We start from the raw sequence: 14,009 nt of genomic DNA, 5'->3' as shown, positions 1-14,009 counted from the left end.
TGTCAGAAAGATCTTTTTCAATCAAAAAGTATGAGACTCCCAAAAGAACACAAAATTTTCAGCAAGGCACGGGGTTCGCAGGCAGCAAGACTGTTCCAATTTAATACACACTGCGTGTGTATTAAATACAGATACCACTACCACTGCATTTTGTCTAAGTGACAGTCAGGAACAGTTCAGCTCTTCCACCCATGCAAGCATAGTTCTCATTAAGAGAGGTCTATCAGATTCAGAAAGTAACAGCAATTAGCACAATGCACGCTGCTCCCACCCACCACCTGCAGTCCAGTGTCCATCTGTCTGTTCCTTTGTCTGGAAACTTGCTGGCATGCTCCACTGCTGAACCCACTGTGCTCTCTGGCCAATGACTTAGCCAGCACTTCCAGACTTAACCAGACTTCTGACTTAACCAGACTCTCAGAAGACAGGATTGGCATTTACAATACGTGTCCTGCTGGCTGTACCTACTTATGCACAGAACCTTGGCTTTGTGTCACAGCTCTATTCTAGTCCTGTAGGCCAAGCTTAGCCCTGGTTTAATGACTGGAGCAACTTCAAAGATGTTGCCCTCATATGAGATATACTTTGCTGAAGGGCTCAAGCTCATCTTTTTTTCTTTCAAACTCCTCTTCTTAAGCTTTCCATCATTATCTGTTTTTCATCCTCATGACTTTCACATTCTTAAATTAAACCACTGGCTTTGCCATGTTTCATTTACAACAGCATGAGATTCTCATTATCTTTGTAGTAGGACTTACCCCATCTTGCATTGCATTCTTTCATCTCTGCTCCTGATATATTGTCTGATGTAAACTCCATGGTGGGAAGGTCTGGGTTTTAAATCTCTATGAAGTGCTATTTGAAATTAAAGTGATACATACATATTTAATTAGAATATGCATAAAAATAATTACCAATATTCTTAAATGACCTGAATACAAGATGTTTTGTTTTTAGATCTAAACTCCTTTTCTTCTCTAAATATAAGCCCAGACATTTGCATCAATATTTAAAAAGATTTGGAAGAGAATGTCTCTAAAAAGAATCTTCCAAATAGAGATGTTTATTCGTGGCAAAATATTTTATTCTATTGTGACTCACACTTTGAAGCTGAACAAATCCTCCATGTAACAGAGTAGGCAAGGACAGAAAGTTTATTGGGTGCCATACAACAACCTTGTACCTCACTATTCCAGCTGGAATTGTCTGTCTACAAACTTTTATGGTCAGATATAGCAGACTCTGCCTGACTTCAAGACAACCAGAAGCACAGAAGCCCAAGACAAAATGAAATTTCCTTAAAGTAAACCTTGTTGTAAGATGCTAAATCAGACTCAGCACAGGGATACAGAGGCTATACAAGTGCTATTGTATTGCTATACAATATCAGAGCAGAATTATCTCCTGACTCTCTGAGAAAAGAGAAATCACAGATTTGCTTTCTATATAGAAATATTCAGACACATTCTAGTCACCAGCACACAGAGGCACTAAGTGAATAAAAGTTTGGATAGGCAAGTCCTCAGAAAAGGTGTGAGATTGCTGAATTTAGATGCAAATCTAAAAACCAGTATTATTTGGTAAATAAGTCCAGGAAGGTTTTATGTCTTTCTAGTTACTCCCCAAAAATATTTCCCTGGGATAATGCAGAATTAATGGGAAAGGATTCTAGGCATAAGAAGATTTAATAAAACATAAGCAAAGATAAATCAATAACAATAATGAATATATTAAGGAAAGAAGCCTAAAACTAGTTAAAATTTTCCTCACCAAAATGAAACCTTCACAAGAAAGAAGACCATAACCTTTCCCCCATCCCCCAAATAAAAAGAAAAATAAAGAGAAAAAGAGTAAGACCCCTAATGGGGAAACAGATGAACACAGAAGAGTAATTAAATAAGAAAAAGTCAGAAAAAGGTCCAAAGAGGCATATCTCAGGTGGATGGGTGGCTTCTATATCTAATCCTGCTCTACTGCAGTTATGTTCTGCCACTCTGAAACTGAAGGAACAGGGAGGATAAAGGCAGGAAATAATTTGTGTTGGTTGTGATTGAAAAGATACATTATCATAATGGTATTTAGAGGTGAATTGGCTGAATGATATTCAGGGGAATGCTTACACTGGCTTTGCCCAAGTGTTTATCTAGCCCAGTCCCCTGTCTTCAAGTGGATCCCAGATGCATGCCTAGGTAAGGCTGAGTATATATTTCCTTATAGTGTTCTGCTGCCTTAGGCTATTGATGTCTTTCCAGTAAACCCCTAAGGATCTCTCTTCCAAGTATTTGTCCAGTTTCCCTTTGAACAAAGCTAAATTTCTTGCATTCACAATATATTTTTGTCCTCACTGGTTGCAGAAATAGTTTTTTTTTTCTTTGTTGGTTGTTGTTGTTTGAAACTTAATCCTCAGAACTTCATAACTTCTGTCTTTTGTGTTGGAAGAGACAGGGAGCTGTTATGGTCTACCATCCCTGTCTCTGCTTCTCATATCTCTAGCTCATCTCCTTTTCATGCTGAACAGTCATCATTTACTTGTGCCTCCCTCTTGCAGATTTTATTCCACACCTCATTGTCCTTTTCTACCCCTACTATTTTATTGACCAATCTCTCAGCATCATAAGTTCTTCTTCAATCTTCAGTTTTCTTTCATTGTTATTGCTATGGATAAAATAATGTTTTCAGCAGATGTTCATCTCTTTTCAGTAGACTTTTATCCCGACTGTTGTTCTCTGGCTGTCGTAATTACCTTGCACACACAACTGAAAAAGAGAAAAGTCATTCAAAAGTAAGCACTCCTCTTAAATTTGCAAGAGAAGTGAAAGAGGCGTTTGAAGCTTTTTATGTTAAGAAGCTGAGAAAAATTCTCTCAAGCACACGTCATTTCCCCCCCCACTGCATATTTGTCATACTCCCGCATAAACTTTCATTACTTACTGCCCAAGACATTGGACTAATAACTCATGTACCCTCTCACCCTGGAAGTAGGTAACTTACAGCCTTCTAGCTAAGCAGCATCTTTCACAAGTTGGTTTGTTGTTCCACAGAAGTGTTTCTTGAAGAACTCTTCTTTGCAATACAAAAAAGTAAAGAAGTAAACAAGAAGTGAAGTAAACTATAAAGTAAAGAAATTAAGAACAATTCTTTACAGTATGAGAAACATCAGTTCTCCAAAAGAAGATTCACTATCCACCCTTTGAGAAGATTTCATCTCCTCAGATATTCACACCCTAAAAATATGCAGAAAGCTTTAGGAAAGGCAGGTCCTTCTTGATCAGCCTCATGCCCTTCTATGATGACATAGTCCACTCAGTGGGTGAGGGGAAGGCTCTGGATGCTGTCTCCCTAGACCTTAGTAAAGTGACATCATTTCTCACAGCATTCTCCTGAAGAAGACAGCAGCCCACGGCTTGGACAGGTGCACCCTTTGCTGGATTAAGAACTGTCTGGATGGCCAGGCCCGAGGAATGGTGGTGAATGGTGCCTCATCCAGCAGGTGGCCGGTCACAACTGCTGTCCCCAGATCTTTATGCTGTGGTCAATCCTGCTTAACATCTTTATTGATGATATGGATGAGGTGCACCCTCAGCAAGTTTACCGACAACACCAGGTTGTGCAGGAGTGTTGATCTGCTGAAGGGTAGGAAAGATTTGCAGAAGGATCTGGTAAAGCTGGATCAATAGACTAAGGCAAGTCATATGAGGTTCAACAAGGCAAGGTGCCAGATCCTGCACCTGGGTCACAGATATGCTACAGGCTTGAGGAAGAGAGGTGGAAAAGGACTCGGGAATGTTGATTGACAGCCACCTGAACATGAAGGCAGCTGAGTCACAATCCCTGGAGGTATTTAAAAGACGTGCAGATATGCTGCTTTGGGACATGGGTTAGTGGTGAACTTGGCAGTTCTGAGTTTACTCAGTTGCACTTGATGTACACAAGTTGTACTTGATGCTCTTAAAGGTCTCTAGCAACATCAATGACTTTGTGGTTCTATGATTCTGTTGGAGAGGTGAGAATATGTTTCATTTGTACGGACAGATCACTTTTGAGCAATAGCAAATGCAGTCAAAATGTACCCTCAGTGTGCCAGGCAATAGCTGCATTGGGACCTGACTGACTGTCATCTCCTGAGACCTGACAGAAAAAATAATATTAATGGGGGTGACATTCACCCAACTGAGTAAATCATTGAACCTGAAGTTACTTTCCCCACTTACAGAAATCAAAACAGCCTCCCCAAATCCCAGCAGCCAGCCATTTACCAGTTTCAGCAGAAAACTTATCTTTCCAACCTTTCTTTCACCCATATTGACCTTAGGATTGAACACTACCAGATTCACAATATACTGTAATAGGTTGTGGCAATTATCAGTACTGTATAGCTTATTTACATACTGGGCGACAACTTCAATGAAAGCTACTTGTTTGCATTATTTAATTTAATAATAAATGCCTTTTTCCTTCTTGAAAGGGAAGAAAGTATCTGGTTGGTGATTTTTTTTTAAAACACCATAGTGTATTATTTTCATTCTATGTGCCACAATTTCATTTGTTTTTATCTTAATTATGGAAGTGTCATTAAATGTGACTTTTAAGTATTTTTGGATTCTCTGATCTGGGCCTTTTACCATCTTAGATAAGCTCAATATATCTGAGCTGATAGATCAAGGGAATCTATTTAGTTGGTTTAAATATTTAATGCATTTTTTTCCTGAACAACACCACAAGATCCTATGAGGCAATGCCCCATTTAAAGAGAAGATGGAGAATGTGTCTACATTATCCAGAGAACTACAGTTAAGAGAATTGGTATGGATTTTGTGTGATAAACTGATGGTATAAGTGGAACCTAAAGCTGTTACATGTATTCAGAAGGTATATGGAGTAGAGAAATAATCAATCAATATCTTCCGATTCGAGTACAGTGTGTCCTTTCTAAACAGACAACCACTGACCAGCTCCTGCCTCTCAGATCCCACTTCACAGCTGCATAATAGCACAGACCATTTATTTTGCTCTTGTAAAGGGTGTAGTGGCTGTGCAGAAACATGTGCTCTTCCATATGTTATTACAGCTGACTATAGTTCTCAGCTTGCAGAGTATCTTTTTGTTATACGTGGCCTCATACAGTACAACTAATGTGACTCATCTTTTTTTTTTTCTCACTGTTGCCTTAAAATCCCTTAAATATTACTATATTTACTATAAATAAATATTTATGAATAATATAAAATAAATAATACATATTTACTACAGTAAGGAGCCAGACCACGTCATGATGATATTAATTTCTCTAGATAGTGCTTAGCTTAAGGTAGAGGTATTTAGGTTGATAATTTGTAGATTCCTGTGGTGCTGTACAGAAGGCACATACGTGGTCGAGTCAGAGATCACTAAAACAGCTACTCTGTACTATGGGCATGCTCGCAGTGCTACTATGGCTATTACAGCAAGTCCAACTTGTGTAGCCCACTGATTCAAGGCTGAACATGGGACATGATTTTCCATACTGTTTAATTGCAATAACTGCCTGTCAAACTTTTGCACATGCCAGCTAACACCCTTACAGTGAACATCTGTGCACAGTTTAAGGTGTTAGCATGACACAGGGAATGTTCCCAATGTCTAGTGCAAATAAGGCTCTTCTGTCCAGAGGAAAAAGGATTTTGGTTGGACAAAATTTGTACATTTGTAATTTGCTCTCAGAGATGTATTAGATACCCAAGGTGGTTCCACATGAATGAGGGTGAGCATGACAGACAGTGCAAAAGTGCAAAAAGCTGATGAAGCTGCTGATGAAGCAGGTTTGCTGCCACTCCCAGAAACAGCTCAGTGACTCAACACTGCTTGTTAGAAAGCTCAATAGAAATCTGATCTGTCATTTTCAGAGGGACAAATATACAAATCAAGGAGTTCAAGTTAGGGCCATATATAAAGCATCAGAGTAAAGACTTACCTGTCATTAAAGAACTTTTGCCTTCCCAATTCTTTCATGAAGCAGACTGATAATTGAAGTGTTCAATCCACTAGAGTTAAGAGACCTGTGCTAAATTAAACGTTATACCCATCCTGCCCATTTATGTATGGCTTATATTGTTCTACAGATGGATTTTTCATAGAAAACTATTTGTGGATGTATATAGTATATCTGAGCCTTCAGCTGCTTAATCACACTATAGACATGGAGCAAAAAACCCAAAATCATAAACTAAGTAAGCCTGCATTTAGAAAATAATATAAAAAAGCCATTTGATTTTCAATGATGTTAAGAAACAGCAGCTTGAAATGATAATACAGATACCTTCACAACTTTTGAAACATTTGGCTTTAAAATTGTCTCTTTTCCCTTCTCTCCGATTTCCTTAACTTCAAACCCTGTCTGCCAGCATGAGTGCTCAGATTATTGCCTCTAGCATATGCTCCTCATGCTTCAGTCAAAAACATATTGGCAAGTTTATTTCATGGCCAAAGCAAAGTACACAGAGTGAGGTGCAAAACCACATCCTGAAAAATTCAGATTAAGAACATAAATCTAGATGTCTGTTGACACAAAGTCAATTCTTGTCTTAAAAATAAACTGTCTGGCTCAAGCTAAGTTATGATAAATAACACAAGTATTTCTAAACTCCCTATCACCTCTACTTGCTTATGAAATTTAGACAGGACATGAAAACAAACAAGATGAGAAACACACATGTGTTCTTATCTGTGCTACTTTCTTACTTGACTATTTTGATGACCTACATAGTCAAAATCTGTTGATTTTCATGGATGCTGTTGCCTTGCCAGTATGAGCTGCTGGACAGAAAAACTGTAATATTTTTACAAGAGCTCTAGAAATCAAATTGTTCTATAGGCCCAAATACAAGCTTTCTTTAAGAGCAGACAGTTCTGCTTTCCCAATATCTATCTATCCCTACCTGTTTTTTTCCTTTTAGTCCCCTCTTTTATTAGCTAATATTCATACTTTGCTGTCACTCATTTAACTAGGTAACATTTGCCATTTTGTGGTTCCTCTTGGGAGAAATAAGTATATTCCTTTCCTCCTAACTGTTCCATCCTCAAAAGAAGGTGGGAGAAGGGATGGAAAATATAAAATATGTTTTCCTATTCTGTTCCATTCAAGTCAAAACTCCTTAAAGATGCTGTTGACTTCCCCTGGTTTGACTTCATTCTAGATAACTTTTTCCTTGATCCCTTCCCATCTGCTTTTTACCCTCTCTGCTTTTTCAAACTACCCTATTTCTTTTTAAAGCAATTCATGACCTTGGTTTTTCATCCATTTTCAATTATAGGAATCAGTATTCTCCTCTGCATTGTACTGAGGTTTTCTGTTCAGGGGTTGCCAACTGACCCTTAGTTTAGCCTAAATCCTTTCAATGCTGGTTTTGTCTTTTGCTTTTTACACTCCTTGATTGTGGGATTCACTTCTATCAGATATTAGAACTGTAAAGTCAGCACAGCTCTTTGGGGGGGAAAAAAAAAGAACTTTTCAATTTAAGACTCACATCTCAATTTCAAGTTCAGAACATTCCTAAGTTTTTGTTTGAGGCATTTTTAATATAACGTGTTTCGAAATACTTTGTATGGACATCATTGTAAGAATTCAATTTATAGGTGTATTGTAAGGTGAACTCCATCTCCTATAAAGCCCCAAACACAGATTTTGCTTGATCTACTTCTATAATGATAGATTTCCTACCAATTTTTGCATGACTCATGTAAGCTTTTGCCTTTCACATAGAGCAAACACATCACAATCCCTTTTTGATTGTGTTTAAAGGGTGGCAGAGTTAACTTAAGAAGCCAATCAATAGCCTAATGCTCTAACACTAATGGGAGTTTTACACATACAAACATCTGTAAAGACACACAACCCTGAGCTAATATGGAGGGTATTATTGTGTCTTAATTTGTAATTGCTCCTAATTACAGTGTACTCTAGTAAGCATATATTTACAAATGAAGGAAGAGTTTCATGTAAACCAAGAGTCAGATTTACTAAATCCTCATCTGGCACATACAATTTTCAATATCCGTATAACCCTCTATAATACGGCTAATCTATATTTTCTTTTCCATGTAATTGAACATTCGATTCACATTTCTAATCAGTGTAATATGATACAGTAAGTTCTCTGTAGATAAATGCAAGGGGATGCACACAGGAGAAAACAATTCTAACCTTAATAGAGAATGATGGCCTCTGAGATAGCTGTTGCTACTCAGGAAATACAACTTGGGTAATTATATATGTTTCTGTGAAAATATCAACTTAATGATAGTAGCAGTCAAAAAGCAACTCAAATGGTATGACTTAATGGGAAAAAAAATCAGAACAAAACAGAGAGCACTGTCATGCTATTGTATAAATACATTGTGTGCTTTTATCTTGAATGCTGTGTGCTGTGTGACTCCCCTATCTTAAAAAAAAAAAAAAAGTATATAAAAGAACAAGCAAATGGTAAAAAGGAAGAAGGATGATCAAAATGTGGGAATTTTCAGCCTGGAAAACAAAGGTCTGCAAAATTATGCACATCATGAAGAAGATTAACTCAGAATGATTTTTCATTGTCTCTTCTAATATAAGATCCAAAGAATCTTAAATGGAACTAGCACAGGAGGCTAGAGCAAAGAAGTTTTTCATAGTATGGCTAATTAAACTTTGGAACTGTATTGCACCAGACATTGTGTATGCTAGACATTCACAGGAATTCAATAACAGAGCAGACAAATCCATGACTGGGGAGAGGAGAGAGGGAGGGAGGGAAGAAAACCCAACATCAAGAGCTATCAAATATTAAGATACTTTCTCTGGCTCAAAAAATCCTTTAGCAGTAATTGATGGGAGCTGGGGGAATGTATTTAAGAAGCTTACCTCTGCTATTCCTATAGCAAGAAACAAGATAACGGACCAAGATCTTTGGATCTGAACCAAATTATGGATTTTATGTTTTGGTTTTAATAACTTAATTCTCTTTGCCACAGAATTACCATTTTTGGTATATATTTCTATTAGTGGAGGTTTTTTAGTTTTTGTTGTTGTTGTTGTTTTTTTGTTTTGTTTTTTTTTTTTTTTTTTGTTTGGGGTTTTTTTTTGGTTTTTTTTTGTTTTTTTTTTTTTTTTTCCCTAGCATTTACAATTATGTATTTAGCATCACAATCTGCCAAGGAGAATTTGTCCATTGTCCCCTGATATCTAATATCCACTAAATCTAAAGGAGTTAGCCATCTAATTCACTGTATTTATAAACACTAATTATCATCTCTGTGTAACTTTGATAAATAACATTAAAAATGTTCACCATTGTTATTTTGTAATATTCTCCTTAAAGTTTATTTGGTCTTCCTGCAATTTGCAAACACAGTGACTCATATAGGCATCTGATTCAGGGTGCAAACATATTAATAGTTTAAGCACAGAACTCTGAGAGGTTAACCAGTCTCACAAGGATGCTTAAGCCAGCTAAATAGTTAATAAAAAGAAATAGTTGCTTCCAGCAACCTGCATTTAATGATCACAGAACTTAAGAAGGAGCCCACATTTCCCATAAATTGCAGGAAAACCTATCACATGCCACTGGTTTCTAGTCTAACTTCAAATGCTTGCAAAAAGGTGTGTAATGGGCTAGCTCTCTAGGTTGCCTCTACCTTTAATTCATCCCACTGAGTAAATAACCTCTTCAACTTTAGACACGTGGATTGTGCAGAATCATATGATGGAAATCTCTGTTTCTGTCTGCAGATGTCAAAGAGATTGTCATCTGCAGACAAGGGTCTGGATGAGTGTCCAGCACCCCCTTCTAGTGAAAAACCTGACCCCTTGCAAGGGGTCATTGTTCATCTATTCATCTCCTGAAGGTACTTCCATTGATGATAGAAGGACTTAGGTTGGTTTTCAGTCTACAGACTGCAGTCTCTTGGGGTGATTGAAAAAGTGTCAATAGAACCTGACAATTATTTTAAATACCTTGCCAAATTCCAGTTCATCCAGGAGACCAGGGCGAAGATTGGGTGTAGCTCCTGAAAATATGATAAGCTGGTCATTTTGCACTCTCTTTTTCAGGGTTATCAACATTGTGATACCTGCCCAGAGAGGCAGGTGGATACAGGAAAATCAAGATAAAGTCTCAAATAACTGGAAACACCTTGCTTTAGATTGATTTATATTTCCTTATTGTAGGCAGATCTCTCTTAACATTTAAGGTTCTTAAGTAAGCCAATGAAATTAGCCTTTTTTTGATACAAATAGGCTCAGCAATAGTATTTTAAGTGACAGTAGAATATTTTCTGTGAAAATACATTTTTCTTTTCTTTTTTATTTTTTTTGTGTTCTTGTTTGGGTCTTTTTGTTGGTATTTTTTTTTTTTTTGTTTGTTTGTTTTTTTGTTTCTTGTTTGTTTGGTTTTGGGGTTTTTCTGTGGGTTTATTTTGGTTGGTTGGTTGGTTGGTTTTTTGGGGTTTTTTGGTTTTTGTTGGTGGTAGTGGTGGTTTTGGGATTTTTTTGTTTGTGTATCTAATTTCTCTAATTGGGGTTTTTGTTGGCTTTGGTGGTTCATTTTTGTTTGGTGGGCATGTTTTTTCTTCCTTTTCTGTTTGTTTTCTTTTTTTCCCCCCGACTGAAAAATTTGCAGTACTGGGCAAAAGCTCCCATCTCCAGGGCATCATATTGCTTAATCTGGTTAACTGAAGTCAGGACCTAGACTCACTGAGTAATATCCAATAGTTTTGTTTCTGTGTAATTACCAGAGCAAACTGGATACAGAGTACAGCAGAGAGGCCCCTAGAATGTGATATCATTGCAAATAAGCCATTTTTATATTATCCTTTTTCAGACATTTCCAAATGATTTTGTCATTGTTCCAAGTAGAATTAATTGCTATGTTTCTATGAAAACTCTGCTAGTTCTCATGGTTCCTGTGACTTGATAATAATTGCTGTGGAAATGTCTTAGGGCAAGCTGTTCTTAGTAACCAAGTGGGAATTTAGTATGCAATGGCAGGATACATAATAATGACTGAAGAACAGTGCTGTGGTGTGAAAGACATAGCGGAATTCTCCAAAAAAAAAAAAAAGACAAATTGAAATTCAGAGTGTCTCTGAGTAGCATACCTTAATACCACACTAAATTTTGGCTATATTATATTCTGAAATGTTGGAGGCTGAACTCTGTTTAACAACAATTGTTAAAGGCCAATGGTTGCATCTGTTTCAGATGAAAAAATATTTTTTTTCCACTTTTTAATCCTCTTTTACCTGTATAGTTCTTCTTTTTATTCCTCTACATTGACAGATCATGACATTATCCCTGAGCAGGAAGCATCATCAGAAATCTGATTGCATCATCTGGAGAGGTCTATGATGTCAGGAAAATCCAAGCCTCCAACACTATTTCTATAGACAGGAAGGAATCACACTCTATTCTGATCACTCCAAGGATGGGAAAATGACCCAGTGTAAAAGCTTGAATCCATAAGGAGAGATTTAAGGGTTATATCCGACAGGAAAACAAAGCCTTTCTGAATTACGTAATTTAACAACTAATGTTAGTCACTTACTTTATGCTGTGGTCTGTAGAAAATTAGTTTGTCAATTTATCCCTGGTTTCTTCTATGTGGTGAAAATACACAACCCTACTGCTGTAGAGTGCCACAGACACAAGCCCATCATCTTATGCTTGCCTTAATTTAGTTTCACAGAGATGTAGAAATCTAGAAAAAACAGGAGACAGAGGTGGTAGCTGTCTATTTGGACTATTTCCATGGAAGATCACAGTTCATGGATTGTTTTTTAGCCTGGGGATCCCCCTTGGCTCATCTACTGCTGCCCAGAAGTTGTTTCCAGCATGAGGTCTGTGATATGCTGAAATAAAATCTTCATCATCCCGGGCCTATAAGCTGTTTAATAACTGTGGTGTAAAGGGAGGAAGCAGGATGGAAATGCAGGACATATTCATAGAAGGTTTGTCCCCAGATTCCTTAGGGTTTTTGTTGCTTTTTTGTGGGGTTTTTTTTAAATTGTTTTCCCCCTCAGTAGTGTTCTTTTAATAATATTTTGCTTCATTATTTTAATATTCCTTCCTGCATACAAAATTATTGAGGCATGTGGTAGGTTGCAGAATGGAAGGAGTTATTCTGATCAGTACTGAATGCTGAAGTTACCTACAGCTTCTGATAAGAATACACAAGAGATGATTTCTTTTTCATTGTGAAAGCAGCTGCATTAAAATTACTGATCTCCTTGCCTAACCCAGATTTATTCAGAGAAATAAAATTGTAATCTGTCTCTTCTAATGAAAAAGTAGAATGCTGTCCACATCATATACTAATCCACTTTAAAGCAGGGACACTGTGTATAATTTTTTACATAAATAGAAAAAAGTAATCTTATCTACTGCATATGCCCCTTTCAAGTGTTGTGCCAGTTTAGCCAGACTAATGCTGTTGACGGAAATTTCTCCACTCAGATGAGAAGGAAAGATGAGAAGAAGCATTGCAATGGTGATAGAAAAGCTTTATATAATGAGACAAATCCCAGAATCTCTAGGGAGGTCATTCAGCATGGAAAGCATTTCATGTTTCTTTCATTATGAGAATGCTATTTTAGCTATTAAAAGTACAGAAGTCAGATTGTCCATGAAGTTACTATAATAGGATGATTCTGAGTAGGTTGCCATTTGGGTTTGAAAGCAAGAGGATGGAAGCCTGTTTTTTCAACCATACCATGCTTCAAACAATTCCAATCTATCACAGGCTTTAGAACCTCTGATTGTATAAACCTGTCAAGGCGTCAAGGCATTACAACATAAACAGCACAATCTACCAGAGCTGCAAAGCTATTATTTGGTAGTCTATTTAGTTTCATAGACTTTTTCCAATTCCCTGACACCTTAAACAAAATATGACAGGCATTTATACTACATAGTATACAAGAAAGATCACTTTGTGGAAAAAAAAACCCTTATCTAGGGGCTTCACCAATGAGGAGAGAAAAGACAAAATAATGGAAACTGGCAACATTGTGTGATATTTTGTATTTTTTTTTTTTAAGTACACAAGTAAGGTCATAATTCCTGTGATCTTTGCAAAGATATCTTTGCTGTCCAAGCTTTGTTTTACACAAGGAGGGAGGTTGCCTATCAGAGACATATAAAATGACCTATGCTACAATAAAGTTGAGACAAATAGAGTTGTTTTTTTCTGAAGAGTCAATTTTTATTTTTTGTTGAAGACTTTTATTCTGGGATTTGCTTTTCTCTTTTCTGTCCTCTGTCTTTTTAGGCATTACAGAAGATCTTGTTTTGGTACATAGTCTGAAGAGTGGTGTTATATGCACTGACAAGTCATCCTGTGCAAAGAGGGGCTACTAGATAATCCTTGGGAAGAAAAAGAAAAAAAATTATCCCGAAGCTTAAAGCAAAACTATCTTTGGTTCAAATATCTATTTTCTATACAGTAATTATCCTATGTAAACTGAGCTCTCCTAACAGAAAATACCCTGAGGTGAGTTTGAAACACAGCATTGTAGTTCATATAACTGGACCAAATTTCACAAAAATAGACCATTAACAAGTCTCCCCAAGTAGTAACTTGAATAGCACAGGCTGATCACACAGGAGAGCATGCTGATATGAAAAGAGACAAGTATACTTTCAAGGGACTGAGATTTGAAACATTGATTCAGTCACATTAATTGAATTTTTGCCTTGAGAAGTGATTACAAAAATGTTTCTCCAATATTAATTTGTATCTGCTTTGGATAAGATTAACATTAATTTCTTCACCAGTCCCCATTACTCTTTTATTATTCATTAGCATCTCCCTTTGCATGTGTAAGAGACCTTGATGAAGCATGTTTATTCATGGACTAACCTTTTTAAATAATTCTAACAGCTCTCTAACAGAAACCTTCCTGGCATGCTGAATATCTCATCTTTGTTTCATTATTCAATCCTTGTGCTCTATCCTCCACTTGAGATGCTGAACATGAATCATACTGCTCTTCCTACTGCTCTC

This window comes from Pyrgilauda ruficollis, unplaced genomic scaffold (genome assembly GCF_017590135.1).
Source record: "Pyrgilauda ruficollis isolate IOZ18807 unplaced genomic scaffold, ASM1759013v1 scaffold20, whole genome shotgun sequence".
Taxonomy (NCBI): Eukaryota; Metazoa; Chordata; class Aves; order Passeriformes; family Passeridae; genus Pyrgilauda; species Pyrgilauda ruficollis.
This window is presented reverse-complemented; position numbering follows the sequence as displayed.